General features: G+C 38.1%; 1 pseudogene; it reads right to left on the reverse strand.

Moving 5' to 3' along the window:
* Positions 7,036–7,994, reverse strand: LOC110256346 (annotated as a pseudogene).

The following is a 13,049-nucleotide window of genomic DNA, read 5'->3' on the forward strand; positions in this document are numbered from 1 at the left end:
TCTGTGTCCTTTTGTCTAAAAGTGGGAGGTAAGAATAAAATGAGGGTGGAAACTTTCAGAATATTTTCAAAGTGCTGAGTAAGTAGGCAATAGAGGATATGTAGACACTCCTTTCTGTCTGCTCTCTAAATATCTTGATACTATAACAGTTTTGCTTTACTGATTATTTTAACTCGTGGCATCTTAGCTTAGGCTGCTATGTAGAATATCATAGATCGTTTGGCCTTATGTCACAGACAAGTACTTTTTACATTCTGGAGGACAGGAAGCTCAGGAAGGAATGGCCCACAGATCCTCTACCTGGTGTGAACTTGCTTTAGGGCCTGCAGCAGCCTGCCTTCTCACATGGCCTCTCCTGGCCGAATACCCCTGTAGAGAGAGAGCTCTCTTGTCTCTTTATCTTCTTATAAGGAAATTAATTCCATCATGAAAGCCTTACCCTTGTGATCTAATCTAAGGATAATTACCTCCTGAAACCTCACTTCAAATGTTGCCACATTCAACAGTTAGAACTTCAATTTATGATTTGAGGGGACCCCAACATTCAGTCCCCACAGTGATTTGCACTGTGTAGTCCCATCAGTCTAAAGTCTTTTACCCAGAGGTTGATAATTTCCAGATCACTTAGCTGTTTTTCTGTTTTTTTTTTCCCTTTCTCCCTTATCAGAGTTATCGTTCTCTGCCTTTTCATTTTTATAGCCTTTTGGTGTCACCTCCTTTTTGCAGACAATGGAGTTGTAGCCTCTCTTACTTCTGATGTCTGCTTCCCTTGTGGCTGAACTTGGTATGGGGGCTTTCTGTAGGCTTCCTGATTGGAGGGAATGCTCACTGGTAGGTGGGGCTGATTCTTATCCCTCTAGAGGGTGGGGCTTTGTCTCTAGATGAGATTAGAGGAGGCTCTGTGCCTGGGGGGTCTTTATTCTTTTTCTTTTCCCACTGTACAGCAAGGGGGATCAAGTTATCCTTACTTGTATACATTACCATTACATTTTTTCCCCACCCTTTGTTCTGTTGCAACATGAGTATCTAGACATAGTTCTCAATGCTACTCAGCAGGATCTCCTTGTAAATCTATTCTAAATTGTGTCTGATAAGCCCAAGCTCATTCTAAATTGTGTCTGATAAGCCCAAGCTCCCAATCCCTCCCACTCCCTCCCCCTCCCATCAGGCAGCCACAAGTCTTTTCTCCAAGTCCATGTCTTTAGACAGACTATTTACTAATGAGTTGGGCTGTGATCTCACCTGGATTATTGTTTGGTTTGGGGCTTCTCAGCACTGATAGGTGGGGCCAGACAATCCCAAAATGGCAACCTCCAGAGGAACAACTGCCAATGAATATTCCCAAGATCTTTGCCTTCAATGTCTTTCCCCACAGCAAACCAGTCACCCCATGTTTTCCCAGGAGATCCTCCAAGAACTGCAGTCAGGTCCAACCCATATTCCCATGGAGTCTCTGCTTTACCCTGGGACCCAGTGCACATGAAAACCTGCATGTGCCTTTCAAGAATGGGGTCTCCATTTCCCCCAGTCATGTGGAGTTTCTGTGCACAAGCCCCTTGGGCCTGTAATGCCAGATGCTCCAGTGGCTCTTTCTCCCAATGCCGATCCCCAGGCATGGGAACCTTATATGGGCTCAGAACTCTCACTCCTGTAGGTGTGTCTCTGTGATACAGTTACTTTCTGGTCTGTGGGCTTCCAGCCCAGCAAGTATGGGGTTGCTTATATCACATAATCACCCCTCCTACCTCTTGATGCGGCCCCCACTTTGTCTTCTGGAGTAGGATATCTTTTTGAGAGTTTCCAGTGCATTTGGTTGAAGGTTGTTCAGCATTTGGTTGTAATTTTGTTGTTTTTGAGAGAAGGTGAGCTCTAGACCTTCTATTCCACCATCTTAATCCCATCCTATCTCTCCTTCTCATCCTTTCACCTAATAGTAACTGCTTGCATAGGAGACAAAATAAGACACACAGCTATGAACATTCAAGATATTTAAGGAGGATTCCTATTAGGACTCAGCAGTAAGGAACCCAACTAGAATCCCTGACAATATCAGCTTGATCCCACCTGGCCCAGTACGATAAAGGATCCAGCGTTACCATGAGCTGAAATGTATTTCCTGATGCAGCTTGTATCCCAAGTTGCTCTGCCTGTGGTGTAGGCCAGCAGCTGCAGCTGCCTGCACTTTGTGGTCCCAAATCAAGTTTCAACATTACTAAATCAGAAGCTCTGGTGATGACACCCATCAATCTGTGTTTTTGTAAGCTCTCCAGGTGATTCCTTTGCTCACTGAATGTTGAGAAGCATTATTTTAAAAACACCAAAAAGAGAGAGAAAGTCTATACAAGGGAGGTTTGACACATTTTTAATACGTGTACTAAATAAGATTTTACCATAGTTAATCAACAACCAGAATTTAGTTACACAGTTCTAGTTTTGTTTTTGCTTCTTGTTTTTTGGTTTTTTTTTGATCATGCCTACAGCACATGGAAGTTTCTTGGCCAGGGTTCAAACCTATACCACAGCCACAACCCAAACCACTGTAGAGACAATGCCAGATCCTTAATCGGCTGCACCACAATGGAACTCCTACACAGTTCTAGTTTTAATTGGTATTGGTTTTTACCTAGTTCTAATTCTGTTGGTTCTATGAACACACAATCCTACTTGTGTTGTTTCTCTGAATACAGCCTATGATATTTTCTCCACAAGCGCTTGACATCTTGTTAGATGTCTTACCTTCTAGAAGGTATTTTTAAGATGATGAGAAAACTCATATATGCATGTATGTAAAGTGAGAGGAATTATACTCTTTTTAATCTTTAGCTTAAGAAAATGAATATAATTTCATAAAAAAAGAGTATTTCAAGTATAGTATTTATATATCCAAAAGATGATTTAATCCAAAATTACCAGTGTTCCAGACAATGGGGTGAATTTAGCAAAATGATATCATCCTTTATACCTAAATAACTGTTAAACAATACATAGTACCGCTTTATAAGAATCAGCAGAATATTGTATCCAAAATGTTGACTTTTCACAAGTGTATATTTTACCTCGTTCCCAACATGCCACTGAAATGACAAAAACAATGTACAAAATGAATCAATCTATAAGAGAAATGAGTTGGATCACATCATGTGACCAGAGATTTTGGTAATTTCTGCAAGGCGTAAAATAGTTGGGATTGTACTGAAGGTCAAAACAGAGCAGAGGAATCTGTAGATCAGACATCTATACTAGAAGGCTACGAGGAAGTCTGTGTTTCTTAGAGGCCTCCGACAGTCTGTTCTGTACTCACCAAGCTAAGGTAGGTCTTGACAGGGTGTATGTCCCATGTGTATACTCAAAGTTTGACATCAAACTTCTCACTCAAAGTAAGATCCACTAGGAAACAGTCCTCATTGAAGGCAGAAGATATGCACATCAGTTGCCTGTACTTTCAGTTAGTCTTGGGGTAAATATATTGTGTGAGCAAGCAAAAATCTCAGTAATAGACAGGGAAATTTCTGAACAATGGAAACTTTCTACAGCAGTAACAATCAACAACCAGGACATATGCAATAACAATAATTCTTTAGGCAGAAAGATTAAGAGCAACTCGAATATGATCAATCCTATTACTTTCTCTAGGACTTTGGGACAGTCCCTTAGAGAAATAAAAATTAGACAGATGCCCAGGTCTCACTTGTGACCTGCACCTCCAGAAATATAGATATATGATAGTTTTAAAGACTTGTATCTTTAAATAAAGTTTCTATTTTTATTACAGTATAGCTGAGTTAAAGTTTTGTGTGAACTTCTGCCGTACATCATAGTGAACCAGATATTATGTATCTTCTTCTTTCATACAATCATCTATCATGTTCCACCCCAAGAGATTGGGCATAGTTCCCTGTGCTGTGCAGAAGGACCTCAGTGCTTATACATTTGAAATACAATAGTTTGCATCTGCCAATCCCTAAAAACCCCATCCATCCCACTTCCTCCGGCTTCCCCCTGGTGACCACAGTCTGCTTTCTATGTCTGTAATCTATTTCTGTTTTGGGGATAGAATAATTAGTTCCACATGTTACATTCCACATATAAGTGATAACATACTGTATTTGACTATCTCTTTCTGATTTACTTCCCTCAGTATGAGAATCTCTAGTGGCATTCATGTTGTTGCAAATGGCATTATTTGCATTCCTTTTTATGGCTGAGTAGTAATTCGTCAGTTACATGCACAACATTGTCTTAAGCCACTCATCTGTCAGTGGACATTTAAGTGGTTTCCATGTCTTGGCAAATGTGAGTATTGCTGCACTTAACATACAGTTGCATTTATCCTTTTGAATGAAAGTTTTGTCCAGATACACAACCAGGAGTGGGATTGCTGGATTATATGGTAGTTCTATATTTAGTTTTCTGAAGAATCTTCCCCTGGTGGTTGACCAATTTACATTTCCACCAACAGTGAAGGAAAGTTTCTTTTTTCTCCACACAGTCTCCAGCACTTGTTACTCGTTGACTTGCAAATGATGACCATTCTGACTAAGGTGAGGTGATACCTCATTGTCATTTTGATTTGCATTTCTCTAATACTGAGTGATGTTGAGCATTTTTCATATGCCTACTGGCCAATCATATGTCGTCTTTGGAGAAATGTCTCTTTATATTTGAAGAATCAATATTGTCAAAATGACTACAACCCAAAACCATCTACAGATTCACTGCAGTCCATATCAAATTACCAAGGACATTCTTCATAGACTAGAACAAAATACTTTAAAATTTGTGTGGAAACACAAAAGATCCCAAAGAGCCAAAGCACTGTTGAAAAAGGAAAATGGAGCTGGAAGAATCAGGCTTCCTGACTCTCACTACTTCAAAGTCATAGTCATCCAAACCATATGGTAATAGCACAAAAACAGAAATATAGATCAATGGGACAGGATGGAAAGCCCAGAAATAAACCCAGGCACCCATGGTCAACTAATCTTTGAGAAAGGAGGTGGGAACATACAGTGGAAGACAAATAATCTCTTTAATAAGTGGTGCTGTAAAACCCAGACAGCTACATGTAAAAGGATGAAATTAGAACACTCTCTCACCTCCCCCCCACACACACACCACACACACAAATACAAAACCTCCTTAAGTATGACATGATATACTCTGTGCCAGGACCCAGTCTTACTTATTAGAAGAATAATACACGTTAGGAGTTCCTGTTGTTGCTCAGCTGGTTAAGAACATGACTAGTATCTATGAGGATGTGGGTTTGATCCCTGGCCTCACTCAGTGGGTTAAGGACCTGGCATTGCCACAGGCTGCGATGGAGGTCACAGATACACCTCAGATCCATTGTTGCTGTGGCACTTGATAACACCTCAGCTGCAGCTCCAATTTGATCCCTAGCCTGAGACCTTCCATATGCTTTAAGTGTGGCTCTAAAAAAAGGGAAAAGGAAAGAATAATTCACTTTGGGAGTGGGATCTGTGCAATTTTCATAAAAGAAATTTAAAAACGAAGTGGGCATGCATCAGTCATCCCAAGCCAATAATTTCTCTCGGCTTATTATCAGGCGAGAAAGAGAGATACCCACTTACACATGCTATGCATTTGTGCTGTCAATCATTTTCATATTACACATATTTCACAAATTCCTATTTAGGATCTCAAGTCTGTAAGCTACTGTGCTACCTACTACAAAAGACAGAAACCTTATACATTGTCATCTAAAGGAGATTATAGACCAAAATAGGACCATATTATCATACGTGGCCAAGTGGGGCCAAGAAGAATAAATAAACTGGTAAATGCTTGAAATCAGTGAGCACTCCTATCTTCTTTGAGAGGCTCTGTAAATGTATCTTGGAAGTTGTAACATTTGAGAGAGAGATTGAGAAAATGATACCAGGTCAATGTTAAATGAAGATGGAGCATTTGAGTGGAGAGGATTCTCTGCGGAGGGACCTCTGTGAGCAAAATCATGAACGGGTCAGAGAGAGAGGTTTGTCCAGAAGGCTTTCAGTAACTCGGTTTGGGTATAATGTAGATCCACAGGAGAATTGTGGAGGAAGGGCCTTCCAAGTTAAACTAAGTTAAATCAAGTTTTTATTCGAAAGGATTTCAAATAGCGTCAGAGGGAACAAATGCTGAGTGAAGTTTAAATCAATCAATCAATCAATCAAAGGTGTAGTACATATTACATTCCTTTTTTTTTCTTAGTTCTCAGAAGAGTGAACCCATTTCCTTCCTGTTCTGCCATTTATCTTTTCCCCATGCCCATTGCTACTTAGTTCTTTGAGCTAAACTTTTGGCCCTCAGAATTAGTGAAGATGTTGAGAATACCAGCAGCAAACAACATAGGCAGAAAGGGCCTCAGAAGGCATCACAGACAATGAGATGGAACGCTAGGCTCCTAGCTCCTCATAGAAGCACACAAGAGTTAAGAGCATCCTCTCATGGTTTGGCCTGACCTTCACTGTCTTAAACCCCTTGTCATGTATTCCTCATTGCTTTCCTATTCTGTTTATTTCTCTGTTGGGTATGAGAGATGAATCTCCCAGAAAGTGGGTTCACCATGAACCAAATATAAGATCTTTGGATGGTTGGCAAAATTTCTAGAATTTATGTTTGTTCACTCAACTACAAACATGCCCACTCTGTGGAGTTAAATGTGGTATGACTCTTCAGGCTGTACAGCTATATTACTATCAAGCACCTCAAACTCAAGTACTTTTCAGAGGCACGACACTACTTTAATGCTTCCCAACTGACTAATAATTGTACTTATCAAGCCACAATGAAAAATATAAAGACAGTTAAAATATTTTCAAGTTAATTTCTGCTGAAGTTAATTTACTGTGGCATGAACACTTGATGAAATGGCCTCTCTGTTTTGCAAAACATACACAAGTATTTGAAAGAATTTATGAGGCCCTGATATTTGAGGACATTAAAATAACAGGACAATTATGATGAAAGAAAATGTTAAGCACTAATCTACACATAACAATATGTAATCTGTTCAAGTTTGTCTTCCTTTCATGTAAAGGAACACATATTCTTCTTCCATCTAACTTTTCCCTCAAAAACTTTTCTCACTGAATCTTTGACTTTCTTGTTTCTCAGGCTGTAGATGATTGGATTTAAGAAAGGGATTATGACAGTGTAAAATAGAGAGTCAATTGCATCTTGATCATCTGCTTGTGCAGACCCAGGGCGCACATACATGAAGAGAAGAGACCCATAGTATAAAGAGACAGATAGGAGGTGAGCTCCACAGGTGGAAAAGGCCTTCCTTATACCTTGTGCAGACTTCTTCTTTAAGATTGTGAAGAGTATGCGTGTATAAGAGACAAGAACAATGAGAATTGTGAACACCTGAATTGAGCCAGAGAAAATAAATATCATCAGAACATTAACGGAAGGATCAGTACAAGAAATTTTAAATAATGGCATGATGTCACAATAAAAGTGATGTATTGTGTTAGAATTACAGAAGGTTAATCTCAATAAAAAACCAGTATGAATTAAGGCATGACTAAGACCACCTACAAATGATGACACCAGCATTCTCAGGCATTGCCTATTAGTCATAATCACGGGATAAAGTAACGGGTTGCATATGGCTACATAACGATCATATGCCATTGTTGCCAGCAGAAAACATTCTGTGGTTGCACTGACTGCAAAGGAAAAAAATTGTACCATGCATTCATGGAGAGATATCATCTTGTCCTTGGTAATGATGTTGACCAGCATCTTGGGGGTCACTGTGGAGGACAACCAAGTATCCACAAATGCCAAGTTTGCAAGAAATAAATACATGGGGATGTGAAGGTGAGGGTCATTATAAATGAGAGTAATCAGACCAAGGTTCCCCATGATCGTGATGAGATACAGCATCAGGAAAAGCAGGACCAGTGGGATTTGCCAAGCTGGTGGATATGTCAGTCCTGTGAGAAAAACTCTGTCAGTTCTGTTGCATTCTTGGTTCCCATATCCTTAATGAATGGCCTCTGAAATAAAATGAAGGAAATGCAAAAAGACAATTATTAAGAATTTAACAATTAAAATTTGGTGAGGATAATTTAAATAATACCCTACACAAGCCTAAATGTCCTTTATGTTATTTATTCTTACTAAAAACATGAAGGTATTATGGAAATTGTTATATTGAAAACATGCAGTTGTTGTATTTCAAAATATGTGTAGGAATGGACAAATGTAGAAGAGAAGAAAGCCATTCTGAACATTAGCTAATGTATGGGGAAATTATTTCATGAGGTAGAGAAACCCTGTTTAGTTCATGGAAGTAGCATTGAAAGTGGATTTTAGTAGGGCCTGGATTTTTAAATAAATTGAATGATTTGTGAAAGATGTTGAATTTTATTCTTCAAGATATAGGAAAACCCTGAAAACTTTTAAAATGGTAATCACTACTTGCTTTTTTCAATAAATAATTGGTGATAGAATAGAGACTTCCAGGTGAAGAACTTGGGGTCAAAAATACTAATCAAGAAGCTGGGACCATGTTCCAGTTATTCCAAAAACCAGATTACACATCATAGTTTTCTGAGTGGGTTTTGGTACAAAATGCAGATTCTGATGTATTGCTATAGAAATAGATTCAGTAGGTCATAAGTGGTATCTAGTAATATGTGTTTTATAAATAATTCCCAGGTAGTTAACATGCATGCGAGCTTCTTAGTCCACGTGTGATAGGACATTAGGAGTTCTGAGGAAGGCAAAGAGATAGATCAAAATAAATCAGAATATAGACCCCTTAGGACTTGGTGACATCTTAGATGTGAAGGGTTGGTTCCTAAAGGTGAAACATTCTCTTGGTGTCTGGGTAGATTATCAAGAAAAGTTGGGATTGAGAACTCAGAGGCAGCAACCACTTTTTGCAAAGAATACCTTGTAAACATCAAATTGAGAGAAACGTAGCAATAGTATCCTACAAATACTTAATAGAAATAATGGCTTGGAAGTCACTGAAGTGTCTGAAAGCATAGTATGTATGACCTATCCAGTGGACAATGTGCATGAGGTTAAAAATAACATAATGAAAATAAGTGAGAGACAGTGATATTAAATTAAAATGTATACACATCATTTATTCGATAACTTGCACTACTCTTTTCTGCCACCTTATTCTTGGTGGTAGACATGCACTGTAATTCACTCCAGAACCAAAATTCTGAAAACTGACTTTCTTACTCCTCTTAAACCTCGAGTGAGGGGACCAGATCTAGGGTTAGCCAAGTAAACTCACCTACACTGGATTTGGAATATGAAGAGGGGGGAAAAATTCAACTGTGGACCAAAGATCTTTTGGTTGCAAGCAAGAAGTATCATGACACCAAAATGCATGCTGGGCCCACAAAAATGGCCTGATTAGTGTGAGCTGTAGCATTCAAGTTTAGCAGTAATGACAGCAACTCATAATGAGCCAGAGCTGGGACATGCTTTTGGTTTTTGGCTGTTTAAATAGATTTTTTGTATGTGTTTCAGTACATTTCTCCAATGAATTTCTCTAACTTCTTTAGCATTAATTTTGTAGAGACATTTCCCTTCAGTTAATTCTTTGTCTCTTCTACCCAGAAATCTCTTCTACCCAGGATCACATAGAAAGAAGGAAAGGAAGGAAGGAAGGAAGGAAGGAAGGAAGGATAGAAGGAAGGAAGGATAGAAGGAAGGAAGGATAGAAGGAAGGAAGGGAAAGAGAAAGAAAGCGAGAAAGAGAGAAGGAAAGAAAGAAAAGAACAAACGAACCAGAAAAAAGGTACTGAGCAGAATGATCAGAGAAGAGGGAGGAAATTGGAAGTCTCAGTGTTGGGAACTCAAAGAAAGGAAAATAATCTGAAGGACAAAGAGAATGCCATGCTTAAAGCAAAACAAATGCTCTGACAGGTTACACTGTGAACAAATATCACTGAGAGTAGGATTTAGGAGACTTTTAGTGGCTTTACTAAGAGCAGTTTTCAATTTGTATTAGAGATGAGTCAGCGAATAATGAAAAGCAATGGGAAGCAAGTGGCACAGCAGGTTGGAGAATGAAACAGAGCATCTGAGATGTGGAGAACAGAGGTGAATTTCTTGTCTTGTGGAACAATGTCATGAAAGTTGTTGAAAGAGAGGGGGCAGGTGTTGATAGGAAAGAGGATAAGCAGTGAAATGGGAAATTGAGGGAGGAAGGGAGAAATCAAGAAGCAGGAAGAGGTGAAAGGACATTGATGGATACTTGCAGAAAAGAGAAGGCATTGAAGAGGAAGAGAGGAAGTACCAGAGAAATGGTTAGATGAAATAAGGGGAAACACTTAGAAGTAGGGCTCAAATATTCATCTTAACTCTGGTTTCATCAGATCTGGCATTGCTGTAGCTGTGGCATTGAACAGCAGTTATTGCTCTGATTACACCCCTTGCCTGGGAACCTCCATATGCCACAGATGCGGCCCTAAAAGACAAAAAAAGACAAAAAAAAAAAAAAGTTGTCAACACTGGGAATCCTTTCTTTTTCTTTTATTCAAAATCCTCAATTTATTTTTCCATGGAATTTATATATGAAATGGAGACATTCATTTTAATTTTACTTAATAAATTTGTATTGTTATTAAATATACTACCACCGCCTCCTATCTTTGCTATTACTGTGATGAGAGCTGACTTTCCCTAGAAATCCTGCTGAATTTACTGGACAGATTTTGCCTTTCCAGCAGTTTGACAGCAGAAAATAATTGAGCCAAAGACTGCAACTGAATACAAGCAGTATAAATAAGCAATGTCAATAATTGCACTGTTAAATTTAAATTTATTTGAAATGGGCTTTCTTTCATGCACTCTCAAAACTAAACAGTCAAAATTTTCCATTTAATATGTGAGTACTTACTAAGTCATAATGGTGCAAAGAGCCCTGGAGAAACATTTTCTGATATTTTCCATATAGGTACTTTTTTCAATGACCTTATTGTTGGAAGCGGGTGAAAGGAGAGAGAGGGGTACTATTTAAGTAAACTAACTTAAAATTTTATCATAGAATGTGAGTAACTCAATGGAATAAGGATTTGAAAGATTTCTAATGTAGGAAATATAATGCCCTTATTTCTGTAAAATTTTTAATGTCTTTGACATTCTAATTCACCAAAATGTATCCTATGGAGTCATTTTAATTATTCTAATGAGATAATTATATATCATTAGAGAGTATGGTATAGTCTTAGAGCTATTTTTCTTATCCAGATTTCATTCACAATAATAAAATATACACATTATTCATTATTTTCCATTTTCAACTGGCTATTTTGATATTATATAAAACAAATCAAATTTATTATACATTTACTAATATTTTACTATTACAATAATGAATATTATAGAATAATTCTCTCTTACCAATGTTTGTTAAGAAATTTTGAGATCCCTTCAGTGTTCTGTGTACTGAAGTAGAAAACAGTATAATGGCACAGCAATGACAATAACACAAGCTACAGTATTTTGCACACTGATTTGTCTTAGAAGCTTTATTTTCCAAGCTCAGGAAAATGTTGTTTATATGAACTTGTTTTGAATACAAAGTCATCCAGTTGTACAACTGTTTGTTTTTGCCAGGAGAATGGAGAAGAACTGAAATTCCCCTGATAATGCCTGTGGATTCCCTTTAGGACAAATCTAAGCTTTTCTACTGGGCATTATGCACCTGAACATATAAGAGGAATTCAGGTTATTCCATAAGGCATCAGACTCTGAAATTACAAACATCAAGTCATTGTTGACAGGGCCAGTTTTAACAAGTGAAATTCCAGTCTTTCCACCACAGATGATATTTCTGACAGGCTTATGCAAACTCCAAATTTATCTATGAATTGTGATGCTCTGCGTGCTTTATTCAGGATGGTCTGGCTTAGCTAATCAGGCTTGATTTTCATGACGTCAAAGTTCTAAATTCTCCTCAGAAGCCAGCCCCAAGAAGGTTGTCCTCCTCATGGAAACTGTAGCTCACATCCAGATTTATACTTAACTCCCCACTTAACACTGAAAATTGTTGAGGAATCTTATTATGTATCAATTAAGGGAAGCTGCAAAGGAAAAAAAAAAAAAAAAAAGGAAAGAACACAATAGGAGGTAGCCTAGATGAATGCTCCTCAGACTTTAGTTCCTGTGAATCTCCTGGTGGTTTTCTTAAAATTCACATTCTGTTTCACTAGGTCAGGGTGGGGCCTGAAGCTCTTCATTTCTAACAAGATAATGCCTCTGGACATTTGCCATCCTCTGGGTCTTCCTTCATTTGCAAGCCAGCTTAGTAAGAACTAAATTATTTCAGAAAAACAACAAGAAATGGAAAATGCAGCTGGTGTGCAAAGAGAGAGGCAAAGTGGAGACAGAACAGACAAGGGAGGCCAGCATGGGTGGGATCTCAGAAGAGCTAGAGGCTAAATCAGAGACTTCGTTCTTTATCCAATGAGGGATTTTAAACCTAGTGGCCACAGGTTCCTATTTGACTTTAATTATCAGCAGAGACTTTGCCATTAAACTTTCATTAAGAAATACAATGACATTATTTGTGTCAAAATAGTATAATACAAAAATGGTAATATTTTGTTTTGATTCTGAAAATAGGAAAATATTTAATCTGTATTTGGAACTATATTGCCTGATGGGGGAAAGCAAAGGACATCGACTTTAGTAAATTCATTAATTCATTATCCTGTGTTCTTAGAAGTGTGCTAGTGAAAACTAAAAAATGCAAGAAAAAAAACTCTGTCGACCAAAAACAAGTTACTGAAACCTCAGCAGATGGGTGGCATAAATAATGGAATGTCTATTAGTAGCTTCGAAATAACCCATACCTGACGTAAATTTACTATCCCTGTCAGTTTTGTGTCATTATCTTTTAACTCATTTTCCTGCCTTTGGATTAATACAGAGGTCTTCATTGAAGTTTTCAGTATGACTAGTCTTTTCAATTATAGTTATTTTAATAGGTGGGTCATGTTGTCACATTATGCTCTTCCTTTGCCTTTCCCTGGTATTATTATATTGAGCATAGTTTTAAG

This window comes from Sus scrofa, chromosome 13 (assembly GCF_000003025.6).
Source record: "Sus scrofa isolate TJ Tabasco breed Duroc chromosome 13, Sscrofa11.1, whole genome shotgun sequence".
Classification (NCBI taxonomy): domain Eukaryota; kingdom Metazoa; phylum Chordata; class Mammalia; order Artiodactyla; family Suidae; genus Sus; species Sus scrofa.